The sequence below is a fragment of the Xenopus tropicalis genome, chromosome 5, assembly GCF_000004195.4.
Source record: "Xenopus tropicalis strain Nigerian chromosome 5, UCB_Xtro_10.0, whole genome shotgun sequence".
Classification (NCBI taxonomy): Eukaryota; Metazoa; Chordata; class Amphibia; order Anura; family Pipidae; genus Xenopus; species Xenopus tropicalis.
In genome coordinates this window covers 137,619,512-137,641,881 of record NC_030681.2, presented here as the reverse complement: position 1 = coordinate 137,641,881, position 22,370 = coordinate 137,619,512, and the positions used below count along the sequence as shown (strand labels likewise).

General features: G+C 41.4%; 1 protein-coding gene across 1 annotated transcript in view; it reads left to right on the top strand.

Annotated features, from left to right (window-relative positions):
- mboat2 (membrane bound O-acyltransferase domain containing 2) overlaps window positions 1–22,370 on the top strand; it is a 93,725-nt gene that overhangs the window by 5,800 nt on the left and 65,555 nt on the right.

Here is a 22,370-nt window from a genome sequence, read left to right as displayed (position 1 = left end):
TATACCCGTCTTTCTAATTCAGTTGTTTGGATTAGCCCGATATCGCCCACCCGTCGGGAGAAGATCCGCTTGCTTGGCGACCTCAACTTGCCGACCTCGCCAAGCGAGCGGATCTTAGTGTGTATGGCCACCTTAAGTGCCTATGCACTGAGCACTTGCTTCCAGGCAGTGTCTGTGTTCTGCACCTTGTGTTGAATTAAAAAGTCCTCTAACCCCGTACTTAACCCCTGCCATATGGGCAAGCTAGGGCCATTTCAGGGCTACCCGCATCCTGCCCACCACCTGCCCATATAAGCATCTCCAATGCTGCATACAGAATACACCAGCAACTCTTTGCACCCCTCTTTGAACAGTTGTGCATATGGACACAATGATGAAATTTGATGGTCAAGTAATAGGAAGGAGGCCTCACTAAAAATGTAAAAATGAATTAAATAGGAGATAACAGGGGAGGTAGATCACAGAATCCCCCTCAAAAACAGAATCAAAGAAAAGAAGGGATCTAATAAAAAAAAAAATATATATATATAATAAGGAATGAAATAATTAACTGTAAACTGTTCAAGCAGCGCTCCTAGGAATCCCTATTGTGCTGGGAGATACCATCATAGACAGGAGCCAGTCAGTCACTAGATACCCAATTTGCCTTTGTGCCAGCAGATACACACTGTCTGGCAGCCCACTGCCTATCTCCAAAGAAGGAAAGTGATACATAACGTGGGCAATGTGCCACTACAGAAGCCTGTTCATTACAGCCTAATGAGTATTGTCTGCCTATTGTGTCCAACTGCTGTATAGAAACATGAAGCAGGAAGATGCCTATCATATATATTCCCCTAAAGGTGGCCATACATACGGCCATACATACAATAACGATCTTTCCTGGGACAATTGGTTCCAGGAACGATCGTTCGTCCACTCCAATAACTTTTAGAGCTGAAGCGTCAGATATGCAGGTAGAAACAACAGCATTCTACCCCTATGTGATAATTCAGCATTTGGGTGCCGATCAACAAGACAACCAATATCCAAGGCTGTTGTCGATATTGGTCGCTCGGTCGCCTCATCAACTCACCATACATGCACCATACATGCACCATACATTGCACTAAACCTCGCTTTGAACGATAATATTGGTGCATGTATAGCCACCTTTAGGAAGGTGATTAATATATATTGGCCTTTTTGATTATATACTGGTGGCCCCACAGTATCAGACCTAGCTAAACTACCAAACATTATAAAATAAGTACAATACTGAAGCTTTTATTTACAGTACTTTATCAGTGACTGGCAGCCTGCAGCCTTTGGCTATTGGTGAGGTACTAGGAGTTGTACATCTCTGGTTTAGACTCCAAGCTGCAATTTGTTTCTCAGGCAGTTCGGTTTCACAGGGGCGGCCAATAGCCACCTGCAGAAGTTACAAGTTTCCATGGACCTTTTGGACAGGGATGTAACTTTGGATGTCGTGGGGTTTGCACCCTATATGTCACTACTAATGCAAAGGGGCTCAAGGGCGGATAGTGTGGGAGGCTCAGCTTTGTTACATTAGATGGCAAAAGTGTCCAGATCGCCTCTGTTCCCAGACTGTTGGGCAGGCCCCTCTAGGAGGCAGACTGGGTGCATACTGATTTTCTGGGTAATCCTGGATCTATAGCAGGGTAAATATTATGACAATATATTATGACAACTCATATATCTGAGTTACAGGGGTCCTGCTTCTGGGTAGGAGTGTTGCCAAACAGCACTTTCCTTGTGATGCCTTTGTGCCCGTAGCTCTCTTGTCATTTGTAGTCCAATAACGGCTGCACATTAACAATCCTGGAGCATTCACTTGGATTATTATATGGAATGAAAACATGAATTGACATGATGACATGCATACTCCTATAACGTCATTCGATTTTACGCCCCTTTTTTTCCAATAGTGGTGTGGGGGGGAGGGCCAGATATATTACATATAATAAAGGCATGTTTTATAGAATTAGTAAAGAGAGTACAGTGTTGCGCCTGTAGTGCCCCTGGGATTTGTAGTTCAGCAAGAAACACAAAGCCACGTGATTACATCCTGCAACGCAAGGCCATGTTTCCCATTTTGTCTCTGAACGTTACAACCTGCTGTTTCCTAATTGGGGTTTTAGCATTTGTGTTTCCCTAATGTATATTCATTCTGAATGTCAAACTTCATTCCTAGTTACATCACAAGATTCATTGTTCATTCACTCGTCTAGAAAACTGATTCCCTTTGTGCATGTACCTCTCCTGCTCCGGCAGAACAACAGTTACCATAATCCTCAGCCAGCCAACAGGGAGGCCAGCCTGCATACTTCTAGCTGTTGCAATGGATGGGAGCTGCAGTTCCCCAGGATCACATCATGCATGAAATCAAATGTTTTACCAAAAGCAGCATAGGGAAAGCTCTGTGTTATGCACTGATCTCCCTATATATAAAAAAGCTGGTTGAGTGCACAGATTGCTAATCATTGTTCCAGCAATGATTGCTGATGCTGTGAGCCCTATGAATACAATCTCCTATGTACACCCTGTATTGATTTCCAGCAGTGTCTTCGATTTGATGAAAAACCTTGTAGATGCCTCAACGCTAGAGATGAGCGGATAAGAAATTTGTGTTTCCAGTGAAGTGGCCAGTTGTGTTTGTGAAGCCTGCTATATAGCAGTGTGTTTACTTATCCACGGCAAGCTGGTAACCAGCATGCATGCACAAGGTACCCAGGGGCAAATGGTAGTCCATATGAATGAACCAGGTGCCCAGGAGCAAACTGGTATATAGCATGTAAGGCAGGAAGGTGGATGTTGGAGGGGAACAAATAGTCCCGTTAATGCTGGAGCACATAAATTTAACATAGGGTGACTGTAAATGGGTGTGTATTACAGGTTTGGGATCCCTTATTTGAAAACCCATTGTATGGAAAGCTCCAAATTATGGGAAGACCATCTCCTATAGAGTCCATTTTAAACAAATAATTCTCATTTTTCAAAGGTGATTTCCTTTTTCTCTCTAATAATAAAACAGTACCGTGTACTTGACGCTAAATAAGTTTCATGAATCCATATTGGTGGCAAAGCAGTCCTATTGGGCTTATTTGATGTTTAATAATATTTTAGCAGACTTAAGGAATGGTGATCCAGATTATGCAAAGATCCCTTATGCAAAAAACCTCAGGTCCAGAGCATTCTGGATCATATACCTGTATTAGAAACAGATTTAGGAATATTAGGAAAATCAGAGAGAAAAGAGAAAAGTCTTATAGGATATAAAGGTTTGTTTTGCCAGAAATATATACTTATTTTCCTTTATTTTCCATCTGAATAGGTTACATTCACCATAACAATGGATATGCCTTAATTCCTGTCAGTAGAGATTCTCATACAGAAGCAGATGTAAACTTCCCTCCTGCTCCGTAAATGCGGGACATTCATTGAACTACCTGGGACAGCGGGATGCGCTATTATAACCGGGACAGAAAGCGGGACAATTGGGGGGTATGATCTAGCTACTTGCGGGTCCCTAATCTGGTATAGAATAAGAAAAGAGCACATAAAGAGCACAAATGCAACTTTTTGTCCTCTCCTGTGCTCCTCTTAGAGGTATGGCCCACATACCCTAACATTTATGGCTGTTTTGGTTGATAGATGTCAGACTGAATACTGCACATTTCATACTAATGAAAGCTGGAGAGGGTCCCAGATTTCCCATTAATGAAAGAGTACAGCTTGCTACAAAGCAGCAGTTAAGGGCGGGATGAGGATCTCAAGAGACTTATGATACAGGGCAACCGATAACAAATTCAACCCAGGAGCAGCCTAGTCAGCCTGTATTTAAGCTCTATGCCCGTGACGCTGCACTAATCAATGAAGGCAGAAATACATTGTGTCTGGGGCATTGTGTGTAAGCCTATGGGCCCAGGTTATCAAGCCTACCAAGGAACTCCTTTGGGCTGATTTTGCTCTTCAGCCCAGCCCAGATAGTCTGTGTGAATTAAATATGTTTTCAACATGAGTTTAGGTTCTCAATTTAGAGCCCAGTAACGTTAGACAGGAATCACTTCCCCTCTATATAGCTCTCAGCATTTGTAAATAACTTCTGGGGAGTTTTTGGCATCACATGAGTACCTATAGGGGTGCCCACAATGCATCACATGCCAACTGGGTTTCATTATTACAATATGAGTGTATTTAAGACCCGTGTTTCTCTTGGTGAAAATTAAAAAGATGGGAAAGTCTTGCTTGTTTAGGGATCAGTATTCATTAGTATTTTGGCGTCAGCTTTCCAGAAAAATTGGCAACCCCTAGGCAGGTAGAGAGGCCTGTAGGTGCCAGCTTGCATATCCCCTAATTGGTGCATCATTCAGGATTATTATCAATGCAAGGCTCAGTGGGCTGCAAGGCCCGGGATCACTATTATTATTATTTTATGTGCTGATATCCAGCTGCAAAACAGTTCTTTTCACTCTGCATTATTTGAAATCCTGGCAGGGGAGGAGGGACTAAAACATTGATGTTACAAATTCTAACAACTTCTCCACAGCTTACAGCCAGCATGCAGGAACTACATAACCCACAATGCATTGCACTCCAATGTTAATTTCCTCACTGACATCACATGTGCAGGGAATTGTGGGATTGGGAGGATGCAGGTTGAAGGCAGGTTGAGGACAGGCGACTACTGTTACATTTTATTTGAGTCTCAAAGCAGTCAGCCAGATCAGCAGGGGAACAGGGGGCGGGGCTTAGGGAACTGTTCCAAACCATATTATTACATTAAAACATTCATAAAAGGCTGCATATTTTTTAACTGATGTATATAGCAAAGTAGCATGAAATTATGTTTACTTTTCAAAAAGTTGTGTTTGGGTGGAGTTCCCCTTTAATATAAGGAACACTTTTCCAAAAGGCTGTATTGGCAGCTCAGTTACAATTGACAGTTTCAAGTAAAAGGGTCGGATGCTGGGGAAAAAATGTCAGTGCTTGTAAATATTTCTACTGTTCTCCAACTGCCGGAAGGAAGAATTTTTTTCCCCATCCTTTCAGGCAAATTGGAGATTTTTTTTTCTCCTTCAAATCCATTGCCTGAAATCTCAGCAAGTGCTGACCTTGATGAATATGTTTCTGTTTTTTAACCTCGTTGCTTTATTACAGCTACCAGCTGCATGGGTTTTATTGGACATTAAGGATTAAATGCTGCGTTTTCCGGCTGATCTTTGCCTGCGCTTTCACTAAGCCGGGGAAGGGAGAAATCTTGGCAGCACCCTATAATCTGCTGGGATTTACCCGGCTGAATTTGTCTGTACAGTAGCAGAGCGAGTCAAGAATTGGGGACAGCTGCAGTGTCCTTGGGATCCGGTATCCCGGGCTCGACCTGCTATTTATATGTTTATGATATTAGTAATGATGGAATGCACCACGCTGTTACACAGCACATATCTGTGAACTATGACTTGCGGAATGTTATATAAGAAGTTATTATTCACACACAAAAACATGTTTATCAGAAGGCTCGCACTGGCATTATCAGAGTTCCAATTTCTCTTCTATTTGTCATGGATTTTACTGCATATGCACAGTCAGTGACTGGGTTTACTTGGAAGGGTTGAACTTGATGAACTCTGGTCTTTTTTCAAGCCTATGTAATTATGTAACTGGATGGCCAAAGAGCTGTTTGATAATTACACTTATCTGGTCCTCAGGCTGAGTCTCCCATTGGCTGTTGCAAGCCTGCCTAGTGTGGGGAACTGCCAAAGTATCTAGCTGGATGGCACTGGCTCTATGAAAGCAGAAGCTAATGGTTTTCCACAGTCAGACCAGTCTCTTGAATTTGCCCAACTGCTAATGGGGCAGGGGGTGCAATTGCACCAGGGTCTGTCACTGATGGGGCAAAATGGGTTCCAGGTGGCAGCACTTCAACAACGTTCCCATTGTGGCCTTTGGAGATGTGCTGTAGGATAAGTGAATGGCAGGGGTGGGCAGTTGTAAAATTGGCCCCAGGTTTTATACCTATTTTATATCTTATTAGCCCTGGGTATTATACCTATTTTATGCCTTTTTATCCCTGTGTATTATACCTATTTAAACCTTAGTAGCCCTGGGTATTATACCTATTTTATTCCTTATTATCCCTGGGTATTATACCTATTTATACCTTATTAGCCCAGGGTATTATACCTATTTATACCTTATTAGCCCTGGGTATTATACCTATTTTATATCTTATTAGCCCTGGTTATTATACCTATTTTATATCTTATTAGCCCTGGGTGTTATACCTATTTTATGCCTTTTTATCCCTGTGTATTATACCTATTTAAACCTTAGTAGCCCTGGGTATTATACCTATTTATACCTTATTAGCCCTGGGTATTATACCTATTTATACCTTATTAGCCCTGGGTATTATACCTATTTATACCTTATTAGCCCTGGGTATTATACCTATTTTATATCTTATTAGCCCTGGTTATTATACCTATTTTATATCTTATTAGCCCTGGTTATTATACCTATTTTATATCTTATTAGCCCTGGTTATTATACCTATTTTATATCTTATTAGCCCTGGGTATTATACCTATTTTATATCTTATTAGCTATGGGTATTATACCTATTTATACCTTATTAGCCCTGGGTATTATACCTATTTTATATCTTATTAGCCCTGGTTATTATACCTATTATATTCCTTATTATACCTGGTTATTATACCTTATTAGCTGTGGTTATTATACTTATTATACCTGGGTATTAATCCTATTTTATACCTTATTAGCTGTGGTTATTATACTTATTATATTCCTTATTATACCTGTATATTATACCTATTTTATACCTTATTAGCTGTGGTTATTATACTCATTATATTCCTTATTATACCTGTATATTATACCTATTTTATACCTTATTAGCTGTGGTTATTATACCTGGGTATTTTACCTATTTTAGTATGGAAGTTTTTTGCTTTCTCTAATTTTCAAACGTTGGGATGTATTTATGATGAGAAAGCAAATCAACTTCTGAGTAACTTTAATGTTTCTTGTTAGGAAAGTACAAATTACTAATTTATGCAAAAAGCAAATCAGCAATGCAAAATATTCTGTTGGCAGACAATGATTATAGTAAATGATGTATTGGATGATTATGCAAGTTGCAGTACAGTCTGCAGGTAATGACAGTGAAAGGAACAGCAGATGAGGAGGAGGATTAGATTTCCTCACAACCACATTATGCCCACCTTGTCTGTATAACTAGGGCTGGTATAGAGGTTTTTTGTCAATAAAACCAGATTCAAGAATAGCCCATTTACTATTTAGTATTCTGCACTTTGTGTTCTTCATTACTGGTCTTTGCTGGGAGCCATGGGTCTGTATTTCTGGTTGCTACTGTAGCTCTCTTGCTATAATATATTGTTTCTTCAGGTATCCTATAGATAGAGTGTGCAGCACTAAGTTGGTGAGTTCAGCTTTTATAGTGACATATTTTGGCAGTGTAGGTGGAATGTCTAGGCCTTTCTGGAAGCAAGGAGAATGCAATAGAAGGGTAAGGCATACAGAGGTCAGGACCAGGGAGCAGCAAAGTCAATTTCATGACAAAGAAGATCAAGGATTGGCCACAAGGAGAAAAGTCCATATGGCACAGGTCAGGGTAGGCAGCTAGCAGAAAAGTCTAAGGAACTGGATGAGGACAGGGCAGTCGGCAGACAAGAAGACTCTGTTGATGTTAACTTTAGTGTAGGTGCATTTTTGTGGTACCACAATTATGCTCAGCTATGCAGGGTCTGCTTAATGCTGGCTAATTTCTTGCTCCAAAGAATCCCTTATAAATCATTATAGAACAGGTTGGCAGTGGATAGAAATGGATTATTCAGTTGCACATTGTCCTGGTGTCACCACCAGCCAAGTGGAACTTGCTTGACCCCACTAAGAGTGTCTGTGTGCAGGCGAATGCACAAAGTGGGGGCACATATAGGACACAATATTTTGTTGGATATGGACAAGAAAAGAGCATAAACTGTCGTAATTCACTGCAGCCAAAATGGTTGTGTCTTTGGCAGTTTCCTCTTTTGTCGACCCCCACTAGTTCTGTAGCTGAGGGCCATTTTACTTTTGCAACACTTGTTCCTTTTATATGGCCATTCAATGTCTTGGTAGGGTGGGTACTTATTTTGTACAACAGAGTGTATTTTTATTTCTGTTAATATTAGGCTTGGGGTCATAGTAAGTTAAAAGATTTTACAGAAATGAGATTAAATGCGAATAATTGACATTCCATTTGCAGAACACAATGGCTGCTTGGGCGTACACCAACTCTGCCTCATTCCTTTGCTCTAATCAGCAAACAATAATGTTCAACCACTTTTGCAGCCGTTTCTGTTTGATACCGAATATTCTGTTCTATAAAATTATGTACAGTGAATATACACTATATATTCTGTGCTTCCTTCCCCTCTAAACAGAGCGTGTTCCCACAGACGCCTCATTAGATCAGCAAGTGGATGTGTAATTCTGACTTAGCAGACAAATTAAGCTGTCCAATATGATAGCAACATGCAGCTGTGAATGAAAAAAGGCACAGAGGTTTCATTTAATGCAGGCTCAATTATCCTTAGTCAGCGAAAAATCTATACAGATACATTGTGCCGGCCAAATTGTACATCATGAACAAGAAGATGGATGATTGACTGGACACTTTAGAAAAAATGACTTTTCTTGTTAGAGATGGCACACTCTTGGGAATGAGAATTGTTTTCTTCAAAAGTTATCTTTGGGAAAGCCAAGAAAGCACTCCATCCTCGTCTTCCTCATTCCTCAACAGTGAAATAACTGAAGTTAAATGCCTTCTCTGGCCATGAATTAACTGCTTATAATTCTCTGTTGACAGTATGGACCCCTTTTCTTTTGGAAACTGCTCCACTCCTTTCACATTTCAATGATGCCTTCATCCAACTGCAGATTTTAGATCTCTCCAGAAGTGTTCAATGGGATTTCATTGCTGGTCACTTCAGAACAGTTCAGTGTTTACATATGTGAATACCATGGCATTGTTAACTTCAACTCATTTCTGGCAGAACTGGTGCATTATTTGGAAATTATGCAATAGTGCTAGCATTTTTTTTCTGAGAAAGTAGTAACTTAATAGACATGGATCAGGGTTGTGACATAAAGCTTTGAATTAGAAATGGTGGAAGGTATTATAACATATTTTGGGGCTGTTTTATAGTAATATAGTGCTATATAAAGAGGTGTATGGAGCTCTTGGGCAAGTTGGTTGCTAATTCCTTAGTAGGGCAGCATCCAGCAGGTTGCATCGAGCTGGAACACAAGGGAAGAAAGAAAACGCAGACAATACAGAACCTTTGCTGCCATCTTTAACTGTTCTGTAATGACAGACTGGGTGACTGCCCTTGTCATCAGGTGGGAAACAGCAGCAGCCAAAACAGCATCTCAGCCTGGCACTTTCTTGGGCATTTTTGAGCAGATATTTACCTGTCACCACTATGTACTTTCAACGCAGTGTTTTGCTAGATTGATATAGAAAGCAGCGAGAGGCAGGGCGGGGAAACTTAACTGCCATTTTTTTGTCTGGTCAAACAACCCATTCTAAAATTAGCCTTAGGCCCATGGCACATATGGCAGGGCCACAGGATTCCTTTATTAGAAGAAAAATATGAATCCATCATGTTTAAATCTGTGTGAAGCCTACACACAATATCTGGCTGAAAATTGACCTGAATTCCAACCTGCAATTGCGTATTTCTTCAGTTGTTCAGAGTCATATGACCAAATCCAAACCCAAACTCTCCTTAATCTAAATCCTGCATAAAGTGCTGGGATTCTGCCCAATCCCAACCTGAATTCCTGGATTAGGTACATCCCTAATAACTTGGAATCATTGCATAGCCTACATGCCAGGCAGTGTGTTTTGGATCTGAAGAATGAGTTATTTAGGTTGATAATTCTAGAAGATGTGTGCAAAATTGATGGGGTTAAACACAACCCCTTACTTTGATTACTATCAAAAGAAATAGGTCACAGTATTGTATATCTCTGTGTCTGGTTTGAAATCCACTGTCAATGCTTTGCAGACCGGATAAAAATGGATGGCAGCAAAACCACTGGATGGAATTTTGGGAGTTTCCTCTGGCCTTCTCTGCATGTATTCTCCTATAGTGTATTTCTCCAGAAAGAAATGATTCCCTTTAGTACACATCAAAGGAGAAAATAGATATAATGAGGGTATGAAGAGCCATAGATGGGGACAAAAACTACTTTATATAAATAATTAGGCACAAGAAAGTCTTGCCCCTGGCCTCACCTACACTAGGAAAGACAGACTTGTGTAAACCTTACTAAGACAGACTTGTGATAGACCTTACTATCTGCCACCCCCATCTCTGGGGGTGGCAGATAGTAAGGCACCTCCCACTTACCCCTCAGATGGTGACGTCCCATTGGAGGAAAATTACCCAGGGCCGATGTGCTTTTTTAATGAAGAAAAACCGCAGCTTGGGGATAAAAGTAAGACATTAATGTCACTGTCAAGTGAATAACAATTCCCCCCCACCCTCTCCAGTGACTCAAGCTTTTGTTGGCCCTCAACCTGCTGAAATAAAGAGCTGTGCCTTATCACAGAGAGGCATAAAACTTTAGTTCTTCAGCTGGTTTGGGCAATATCCGATGGATCATTGAGCTGCTAACACTTTCCTTGACAGCCCAGTGCAGAATATTGCATGCCTGGCTTAATTTTGTAAAGCGAAAGGGGAAGCAATCCCTATCAGTACAGGTATAATTATTATTGTTTTCAGCACATTTATTCTTTTTTTTATTTTGTGCATGTAAAGGAAGACAGATCTCCAAATAGGAATGCTCTAACAAGCTAATTTTGCCCCGGGGCTTGTAACTCATAGCAACCCATGAGCGGTTACTTTTACTATCAGGAGGGGAAGAATAATAGAAATGAAATGAAGTTGCTTAATTTGTTTTCATGATGCAAAGTGTTATATTTGGCACATCTCTAAAGGCACCAGTGTTCTGAGCTACTTAAGTTTTAAAGTGCTACTTGTATTTTTCATGATCATTTCCCTTTAATACATTGCACAGTATCAGTTTCAGAAAACAATACAGAGAAGATCTTTACACATTAGACTGGCATGACACTTGGGTTTGAAGGCATCCAGGTGCAGTTGAGTTTCTTCTGCGGATATCTATTTACCTGCCAGGAGCCGCTGATAAAGCACCAGCTGAAAATCAAAACCTCATTCCATGAGGATCTGCAATAAAATGGCTTAGTTAATGTGTACTTTACTCAAAGGGTGGCAAATAGTTTGGGCTTCACTTCAGTTGCAGCCAAGTAGAACAGTGTTTGTGCCTATATGTTATTTTACTGACCCATCACCTTGTCTATTGCAAGACTCCTGCTAAAGTACAGTAGCCTGTAGCCCCTTGGGTCTCTTATTGACCTACAGAGAATAAGCATTGAACCCTAGTAACAGTAAGCACTCTATAGATACAGGTTGGGAGCAGGGACCCAGAGAATGAGGGTAAAGTGGCCATACACACACCGATATTTCATACGATATTTGGTGCATGTATGATGGATTGATGAGGTGACAGATATCGCAAAGGACTTGGATATCGGTCGCCTCGTTGATTGGGCAGGACAGAAAATTGTGATCGGGAGCCGTTAAAGGGGTCAGAAAGGGGTAGAATTCCTATTGTTTCTACCTCCATATCTGACAATTCAGCTGTAAACGTTAGCGGAGGGTACGAGCGATCTTTCCTGCACCCATTGTAATTGTAACGTGTATGGCCAGTGTGAGATTAGAGCTCACCACAGAAACATGTACCCACTTTCTATTCAGTCCACTGGTATTTTTAGAAGTGTATTTTTCAATAGGTAAAAGTTAAGGTGGCCATACACGTGGCGATCCGACGATGTTTCGTACGACCATCGGTCGCACGAAACATCGTAAGATCCGCCACACACCATTCAGGGCTGAATCGGCAGGTAAGGAGGTAGAAACAATAGGATTTCTACCTCCTTCTGCCGATTCAGCTCTGAAGGGAGAATTTTGGTCAGGCGCCTTCTATGGCGCCCGATCAAAATTTTCAAACTTGTCCGATCGGCGAGTCGTCCGATATCGGCAGCTTCCTGCAATATCGGTCGACTCGCCGACATGCCATACACGCACCGATTATCGTACGAAACGAGGTTTCGTACGATAATATCGGTGCGTGTATGGCCACCTTTAGAGTTCACCATCAGATAAATATGCTTCTGAAAATCCCATAGGAATGAATAGAAAGTGGGTGAGTTTTTCTGGGTTGAGCTCTAATCTCACATTTTATTAAATCTTCCCCTTAAAGTTACAATCCCACTTTCCTTCCTTCTCAGGTGCACCACTATGCCCCCCTAAAACAGCCCTGTTTGTTCTACCTGTTTCCAAAAAGCAGCATCTCTTGCTGTTTTTTCTTTATTTCTTTCTTTCTGTCTTTCTTTCATTTGTGCTGCAGTTTTGATGATATCCAACAAAATGGGTAGCTGTACTGACTCAGTTCAACTTTAAAATGTGACTTATGTATAGTTTTAACACAGAACACAGTGGGCTGAAGGCCTTAAAATCACCAATGTGCATTTGCCATAACTGGCATGTGAACGCCTACTGTAATTGTACTGTACTGTATCCTGGCTGGGCTCTAAACACCCTGTGTCTGGATTAGGAGCATTGCCATTTTCACAGTGTTAAACCGACCTATGGGAAACCAGAACATTTGACATTTCTCAAAAGTTAGACCAACCTAAATCAGGTTGGTTGCTGCTTTTTTCTGTATTTATGGCTATTCTGATATCCCCGGAGCTGAAGTGCTAGAACTTTCTTTCAACCATCATGTTTGCATGTCAGATGTTTACAGAATTACCTCTGAAAGGATCAATGAGCCAACATGTTTTTTTTATTGTTTCTTATTATTGCACCATTTTTCTCCCTCTAGCATAATCTGACAAAACAGTGATGTTTGTTATTGTGCTGCACTTGAAGCACATGTGGCATCTTATGTGCAATATAATTAATGAAATAGTCCTGCCTGCTCTGCTAGTGCTGCAGTATACAGTGGTACAAAGGTTCCCACAATAAGATGGAAAATATTTATAAAATATGTGCACAGAATACATACTGGTGTAGATCCAAGGTCTAGACTGGGCATTAACCTGGGCACATAGGTTAGTAGAGGTAAAGACAGGGAAAGGCAATTAGCAATAAAATCAGCCAATTTACTCCAGAAACTTAAAATAAGAGAACACAGGGTATGATTCTGTACAGAAGTAATTGCTATTCAGTCTCTTGTAATTGCTTTGTTAAGCGCTAGCACACTGTATCTTGCCTGCAGCTTGTTTAAACAGTAGCGCAACTTGTTGAATTACATTAATTAGCTTACCTTTACTTGCCAGTCTGTTTCCTAATGTGCTGCTCTTCAGCCAGTTATAATAAATACATAATACACAAGAGCCATGAATATTCTGTAAATGACATCCTCATAAATGGCACTTTTATATCATCAGTTATTATTGGGGCTTAGTAATGTAGTTTCTGTCAAATGATTTTGAAACTTTTGGCCTCGACCTTCAGCCTTGTTCCTTAATATGGTCATGGAACTCCTCAGTGACTTATAATATTCTTATACTTTACAACAAGGGGTACATTATTCACTATATAATCCCCATCATCAGGCACCAACAGTATGGAAGCAGCCTAGTATATGAAATAGCATAACAGCAAACATTGTGCCAAAAAGCACACAGGTTGGTGTAAAGCACTAATCTGTGTTCCAGCCTATCAACATTACTCTTATGTTGCTGAATGGAGAGGAAGAAGAATGTAATCATAGAAACACCGTAGCCACACTAAGGGGCACATTTACTAACCCACGAACGGGCCGAATGCGTCCGATTGCGTTTTTTTCGTAATGATCGGTTTTTTCGGCGTCTTTACGATTTTTGTGTAAAAACGCGAGTTTTTCGGCGTCTTTAGGAAAGTTGCGCAAAGTCGCGATTTTTTCGTAGCGTTAAAACTTGCGCGAAACGTCGCGCCTTTTAAGTTTTAACGCTACGAAAAAGGTGCGACTTTGCGCGCAAGTGTTAACACTACGAAAAAATCGCGACTTTGCGAAACTTTCGTAATGGCTACGAAAAACTCGCGTTTTTACGCAAAAATCGTAAAAACGCCGAAAAACTCGCGTTTTTACGCAAAAATCGTAAAGACGCCGAAAAAAATCGCAAAAAATACGAAAAAGTCGCAAAACGTTCATTTCCAATCGGAATTTTTTCAATTCGGATTCGAAATCGTGTCTTAATAAATCAGCCCCTAAGAATTTAAACCCCTATAATCTGGTCTGGACTGAGATTCAAAACAGCCCCCCCACTAGCCCAATAAATAGTGTCTATGGCATCTCCCAGCAGCCCCTCTGGCATATGCCAGAATCCATAGATTGCCAGTCCAGGTCTGCCTATAAATGGTCATCAACACAAAGTATTGACCTATTGTATCCCAACCCTAACTACAGAATATCATACAAAATCTCTCCAGTACTAAGAGGTGATCACCATCCCTTTTAGGATTAATGCTCTTACCATTTTAATCACCCAATATTTCTGTTAATGAATGAGTTATGTCAGAAGGAATGATGCTTGGACCTGTGTGTCAGTATAGCTAAGCTCCCAAGGATAATGAAGGGAACATGGATAGCAAGGGGCAGATTTACTAAAACGCCATCATTTCTAATTTTCTCATTTTCAATTTTGACTCGTTTTCCTGAAAGTCGAATATTTACTAATAAATGTTGCACGGAAAAGTGGATGTCACAAAAAAATGATTTTTTCAGACAAAACCCAGCAACAAGAAAAAACATCAAGTAAAGGGACCTTTGCCATTGACTTCTACATGAACTCGGCAAGTTTAATCTGGCAAATTGTCGAATTTGGATTTTTAGCCATTTAGTGGCAAAGTAAATCTCAGAAAAGTTATTTTAAATTGATTTTGAAATTAAAAATTGATGGTTAGCAAATGAGATCATTTGCAGCAATAATAATAGGCATTTTGGGTGCTCTGTGTGAAAGGTTTCAACTTGAGAAGTAAATACATTATCTTACTACATTGTTTTCATATAACTGTGGATAAAGCAATAATTCTAAGGGGGACACACAGAGCTACTAGTAGCAGCTACTAGAACTCCAAAAAATACCCTGCCATAGATAATACTGAGAATTGCCTCTGCTAAAACACACATAGAGACAATTATCAGTAAATGATCAGCATTGTCTATTTTAGTAGCTGTGACAAGTAGCTGCTACTAGTAGCTCTGTGTGTCTTCAAAAACTCCCTGTTCGCGGGCGACTAATCTCCCCGAGTTGCCTACCCCTGCCATCCCACCGGCGAACATGTAAGTCGCCGGCGGGATGGCAGACGCGGTGGCGTGATTTCGCGCAAATCGCCGAAAATCGCGAGTCTTTTTCGGCGATTTCCTGAAATCGCCCCGCCGCGTGTGCCATCCCGCCGGCGACTTACATATTTGCCGGCGGGATGGCGGGTCATCAGGGAGTTTTGTCGCGGGCGACTAATCTCCCCCGTGTGCCAGAGCCCTAAACGTTACCCTGAGCCTTAGCTGGCACCAGCTGTGCTTCCCTCTCCCATATAAAAGCTGCTGCAGGTCCAATGATCCCCTTCTAATTATTATTATTGCTAATTTCCCGGGCCACTGGAACAGATAGGTCACCTTTAGCCGAAAAGCTTACATAATTACAGTCAGCATGGCTGAATAACACGTACCAGTCCATCAGGTCCGACCTTAGAGCTGCTGTTAGCAGTGTTTTACACGTGATATTTATAGCGGGAGGTGAGTCATGGATTTCAGTGCGTGCTTGCCCTTTATTCTAATGGGAAATAAAAGTAGGCTTCTATTTACAATTTCATATCTTGTCCCCCCTCCCTGCCCAGAGAGGTTCTGCTTCCCATTCACCCCCTAATGATAAACATTTATGGATTCTTTTTCATGTGGAACCCTGCTGTGAGGCCCTGCAGCATTAACATTTGCTGTACAGCAGTTCCGCAGCTTCCGATCAATGGCATTTGGCTGTGTGTGTGGGAAGTACATGTATGTAGCAGATGTATGAATGAGCATATTGGGAGTGCATTGGATTAAAGCTGGCCATACACGTGGCGATCTCACGATGTTTCGTACGACCGTCGGTCGCACGAAACATCGTCAGATCCGCCACACACCATTCAGGGCTGAATCGGCAGGTAAGGAGGTAGAAACAATAGGATTTCTACCTCCTTCTGCCGATTCAGCTCTGAAGGGAGAATTTTGGTCAGGCGCCTTCTATGGCGCCCGATCAAAATTTTCTAACTTGGCCGATCGGCGAGCCGACCGATTTCAGCAGCTTCCTGCGATATCGGTCGGCTCGCTGACATGCCATACACGCACCGATTATCGTACGAAACGAGGTTTCGTACGATAATATCGGTGCGTGTATGGCCACCTTAAGAGCACACAAGTGCAGCTAATGGGAAAACACAATTACAGATCTCTAACAGATCTCTAACAGCCCCAGCATTTTGTAACTGCATTATAAACCACAAATAAATAACCTTACAGTTCTATGCTTTCAATAGAAGTAGGTTAACACTTTTTATAGAACTCCTTGCATATATTACATAGATCCTGTTAATAGACACATTCTGTGTTCCCTTATGGCTGGAACTCAATAGCCAAAGTAATATCAGGTCTGGACTCGGACTCAAAATAGGCCCTGGCATTTCAAATATACAGAGGCCCTAACAGCCCCCGCCAGCCCAATAAATAGTGACTGTCTGTGGCATATTACAGCAGCCCCTCTGGCATTTGCCAGAACCCACAGATTGCCAGTCTGGGCCTGGGTAGCACCGTGGCTCTAAAGCTCTGGCTCTCTCTCGCCATAGAAAAATTTGTTGTGCTTCGAAAAAAGTCGTGGTTGCGTCAAATTGGGCACAAAAAGATGTGGACGACAAAAAAAAAGACCAGTGCGGCAAAAAAATGCACGTCAAATGCGTTTCGCTGGTGAAACGGGACAGATTCGCTCATCACTAGTGACCAGTAAATGTTACCTGCTAATTGGTTGCTATGAGTTACTGCATCTGGGAAAACTTGGGCGCCTATTCATTATACTGTGTTAAAAACAGCAACAAAATGTGCCACACATCGCCTGGCTAATTCTTTTACGTGCTTTTTCTTCCGTTGGAACTTAAAAATAACAGTGTAAAATGTGCATCTGTTTTATTACATAACCCCCATTATACTTAATGCACCTTTTGAGTCTCGGCTGGAGAGCTGCAGATGAGATCTGTAACCTACAATATTGTGCCATTGCTTATGGGTATTTTACTTAGTTACTTGGTTATATTACACAGCAGTAGGATTATACTCTTTATCAGTGCCGGGCAAATCGAGCGCACGATGCATGTGCACACAGGGGGGTTGCCAGGGCTGCTGGTGGGGGTTACGGCAGTGTGGGGAAAGGGCCTGGATCTAGTGGTAGTCGAAAGGCCTGGTATCTGCCTGGCACCCCCCACCGTTGTGCCCTAGGCCGGTGCCTCTTCTGCCTACCCCTAGTTCCAGCCCTGCTCTTTAATTAAATCCAGAACAACCCAATAAAGGTACATGACCGCTATTCTGCCATCACATATCCAACCCCTTTTGTTTTAATATCTATTATCTTACACTAAACACCTACTAGTCCCATGAGAGGCTGAGGTATCATATGTTTATATTGAAAATTCCAGTGTTTTTTTTTCTCCAGGCAGTGGAGCAAACTGAGTTGATCTGATCATTTGCCCCCCTTGGGATGTCAAACCTTCCCAGCTGATACTGTATCAGCCTGATCCTTTGTCGAATATCTCCAAACAGTAATGTAGTAAATGTTATAGAATAATTTATTTATTCTAGTTCACCTTTTTAAGCATTGGCTGATAATTAGAGTACCCTGTCATAAAGCAAAAGAGGACTGCTGTTTTGTTTGGGAAATTACACACGTACTGTAATGTTCCATGAGGTGTATAAGCAGGCTAGCAGCAATAGGAAGCCCACATACATTGTATTATATGTGTATGTACTTGTCTTGCTGCTAATTTGACCAAATCTATGGAAAGTGTCCCTTTGTATGCAGTTACAGGCATGCTCCAACAAACCCCCATCAGCTCAGGCAGGATAAAAACAAGCCAGGCTTGGCTCATTAGTACTACTTCAAAGTATGCCATTTAAAGGAAACAAAATTAAAAACATAGATTATAACGGCATTTAGATTTTGATTATTATCATTTTTGTTTTTTAACCACCGCAGCCTCACTTTATTTTTTATTATTGATCAACACATCATTGCTGCTGTAGACATATAGAAAGGGGGAAATCAAAGATTCCAAGGCATAGCCCCTGATGTGCCTGATTCCAAGATATAGCCCCTCCAGAAAAAAACTATACCTAGAGCGCAGGCCTGAGTAATAGAACCATGTTCATCTCAACATTCTACGCAATCTAAGAAACTGATCCCTAAGTACATGTATTGTTGAAAATTCCAGTGTTTTTTTTCTCCAGGCAGTGGAGCAAACTGAGTTGATCTGATCATTTGGCCCCCTTGGGATGTCAAACCTTCCCAGCTGATACTGTATCAGCCCGATCCTTTGTCGAATAGCTCCAAACAGTAATGTAGAAAATGTTATAGAATAATTTATTTATGCTAGTTCACCTTTTTAAGCATTGGCTGATAAATATAGTACCCTGTCATAAAGCAAAAGAGGACTGCTGTTTTGTCTGGCAAATTTACACACGTACTATAGGAAAATGTTCCTTGAGGTGTATGTATAAGTGTATAAGCAGGCTAGCAGCAATAGGAAGCCCACATACATTGTATTATATGTGTATCTACTTGTCTTGCTGCTAATTTGACCAAATCTATAACGGCATTTAGATTTTGATTATTATCATTTGTGTTTTTTAACCACCACAACCTCACTTTATTTTTATTATTGATCAACAAATCATTGCAGCTGTAGACATATAGAAAGGGGGAAATCGAAGATTCCAAGGCATAGCCCCTGACACACCTGATTCCAAAAAATAGCCCCTCTAGAAAAAAATAATCCCTAAAGAGTGCAGGCCTGAGCAATAGAATCATGTTCATCTCAATATCCTACGCAATCTAAGACCCCTAAGTACCCAAAACACATCCTGAATCCCTACAAAATAGAGAATTAAATGCTCAATCCTTACTGTATAAGCTGCTCCCAACTTTAACTCCTTCAGCTCTCCGCTGAATAATTACTAAAGTCAATAATGAAACACAAATTTAATGAATTACTATTAAAAACCTCCACCATCTCCACTAAATTGAGCCTCTGTTCCCTTCCATGGTTTGACTCACTAAGTGATCAGTTCAGGGCAGTTGCAGCACTTTTTTGGGTGAGTGGGAGTTTTAAATTTGAATCCATCATATTGTTATTAGGAACATTACTCCATTATATTCATGTAATGGGGTGCAATGGGTAGCACTGCTGGTTGCCCCCCACACTCCAAAAACATACAGGCAGGTTAATTTGCTTCTGATAAAATTGATCATAATATAATATGGACTTAATATGTAAACTCTACGGGGCAGGGACTGATGTATAATCTACGTAAAGTGCGTCAGGGCTGTATAAAGAATTATATATTCATTATGTATTGGAATAATATAATAACACATGGAAATTTGCTCCACCTCAAGTAACCCATAGCAACAAGATATTTGCTTTTATACAGCAGACCAGGTAACGCAGTGTTCTGATTAGTTGCTATGTGTAACTAGAGCTTAACCTTAATATTTTGAGGACATGCTCAGGGGTGTCTTGGAATGTTAATGCTGACATTCTTTAATTCACTGACAGAAACCTGCATCATATATTACAGGCAGAATAGTAAGATGGACCCCTGGGACATACTGTACTTGTGATGTGATAGTTGCCTTGGGTTTGCTAATGATAAATGCCATTTTTTTTGGATGCTAAAGTCCATTGTATTGCCATGGGAATTACACAGTTATGCAATTATTCACATGACTGGGAGCCAGACTTATTGCTTCTTCTTCACACTGTAGCATATGATACCCTAGGAACTGAGACAGAATACAGCTGCAATCTGAGACAATTACACTACAGTTACTTTAACCATCTGTTTAGGTTCTGTATCTTGCTAGGATCCCACCAATCCTTATGTCCTATAAAACTGTTGCAGTATAAAATCAGCAAAAAAAAAATTCATTTGGACAGTAAATTCCATCTATTTTAAGAACAGAACTGCCTTTTGAGGCCCAAATAGGGGCAGCTTCCATAGATCTGGCACATAGTGGCACCCTAGGAGAGCACTGCAGTGTTTTTCTTGCCTGTTCAGGTTGCACAACAGCAGTGGGATAATAGCCCCTGGAAAGAAACTGCCTGCAGAATAGCAAGTATAGCAGGGAGAGATGGTGCCTATAGTAGCAGTGGGATAATAGCCTCTGAGAAGGGACTGGGGCTGTGGGATAGCAGGTATAGTAGGGAGAGATGGTGCCTATAGTAGCAGTGGGATAATAGCCCCTGGAAAGAAACTGCCTGCAGAATAGCAAGTATAGCAGGGAGAGATGGTGCCTATAGTAGCAGTGGGATAATAGCCTCTGAGAAGGGACTGGGGCTGTGGGATAGCAGGTATAGTAGGGAGAGATGGTGCCTATAGTAGCAGTGGGATAATAGCCTCTGGGAAGGGACTGTGGCTGTGGGATAGCAGGTATAGTAGGGAGAGATGGTGCCTATAGTAGTAGTGGGGGGATAATAGCCTCTGGGAAGGGACTGTGGCTGTGGGATAGCAGGTATAGTAGGGAGAGATGGTGCCTATAGTAGCAGTGGGGGGATAATAGCCTCTGGGAAGGGACTGGGGCTGTGGGATAGCAGGTATAGTAGGGAGAGATGGTGCCTATAGTAGCAGTGGGGGGATAATAGCCTCTGGGAAGGGACTGGGGCTGTGGGATAGCAGGTATAGTAGGGAGAGATGGTGCCTATAGTAGCAGTGGGGGGATAATAGCCTCTGGGAAGGGACTGTGGCTGTGGGATAGCAGGTATAGTAGGGAGAGATGGTGCCTATAGTAGCAGTGGGGGGATAATAGCCTCTGGGAAGGGACTGTGGCTGTGGGATAGCAGGTATAGTAGGGAGAGATGGTGCCTATAGTAACAGTGGGGGGATAATAGTCTCTGGGAAGGGACTGGGGCTGTGGGATAGCAGGTATAGTAGGGAGAGATGGTGCCTATAGTAGCAGTGGGGGATAATAGCCTCTGGGAAGGGACTGGGGCTGTGGGATAGCAGGTATAGTAGGGAGAGATGGTGCCTATAGTAACAGTGGGGGGATAATAGCCTCTGGGAAGGGACTGTGGCTGTGGGATAGCAGGTATAGTAGGGAGAGATGGTGCCTATAGTAACGGTTGAGATAGTAGCCTCTGGTAACAGACTGTGGGCAATTTATCACTTGGCATTAGTGTTGTTAATCAGTGACCCTTTAGTTGTTGAAGTAGAACACTTAGAAACCACTTGCAGCTAAAGGCTGCCCCTGGCTAATACAAACATTGCTTTCATGTTGGCTTGGAAGCTGAATGTGTTTTACTTCTGTTTCCAGTCTGCCCAGTTATACAAGAAATTGTTGACAGAATCTACATGAAAACATAAAGTCATTGTAACTCCCCGCTGCACAACATAGTCGTCCATTCCTAAGATTGTTACAACATAGTTTGCTGAGAAATCTCTATGATCTAAACTGCAGTCATGAAGGGGAGCTGCCATCTTGGCCTTCCCACTAAAGGGAAGTGTAATGTGGAGCACAAAGTAGTCACTTAGGCGCAGTTAGAGGCCTTTACTTCACTGGGTTAAAGGGGTTGTTCACCTTTGAGTTAACTTTTAGTATAATGTAGAGAGTAATATTCTGAGACAATTTGCAACTGGTTTTCATTTTTTATTATTTGGCTATTTGGTTGCTAGGATCCAAATTACTGTAGCAATCAGGGTGTGGTTTGAATGAAAGACTAATACAGGTATAGGACCCGTTATCCAGAATGCTCGGGACCAAGGGTATTCCGGATAAGGGGTCTTTCCGTAATTTGGATCTCCATACCTTAAGTCTACTAAAGAATCAATAAAACATTAATTAAACCCAATAGGCTTGTTTTGCATCCAATAAGGTTTATTGAAATCTTAGTTGGGATCAAGTACAGGTACTGTTTTATTATTACAGAGAAAAGGGAATCATTTAACCATGAAATAAACCCAATAGGGCT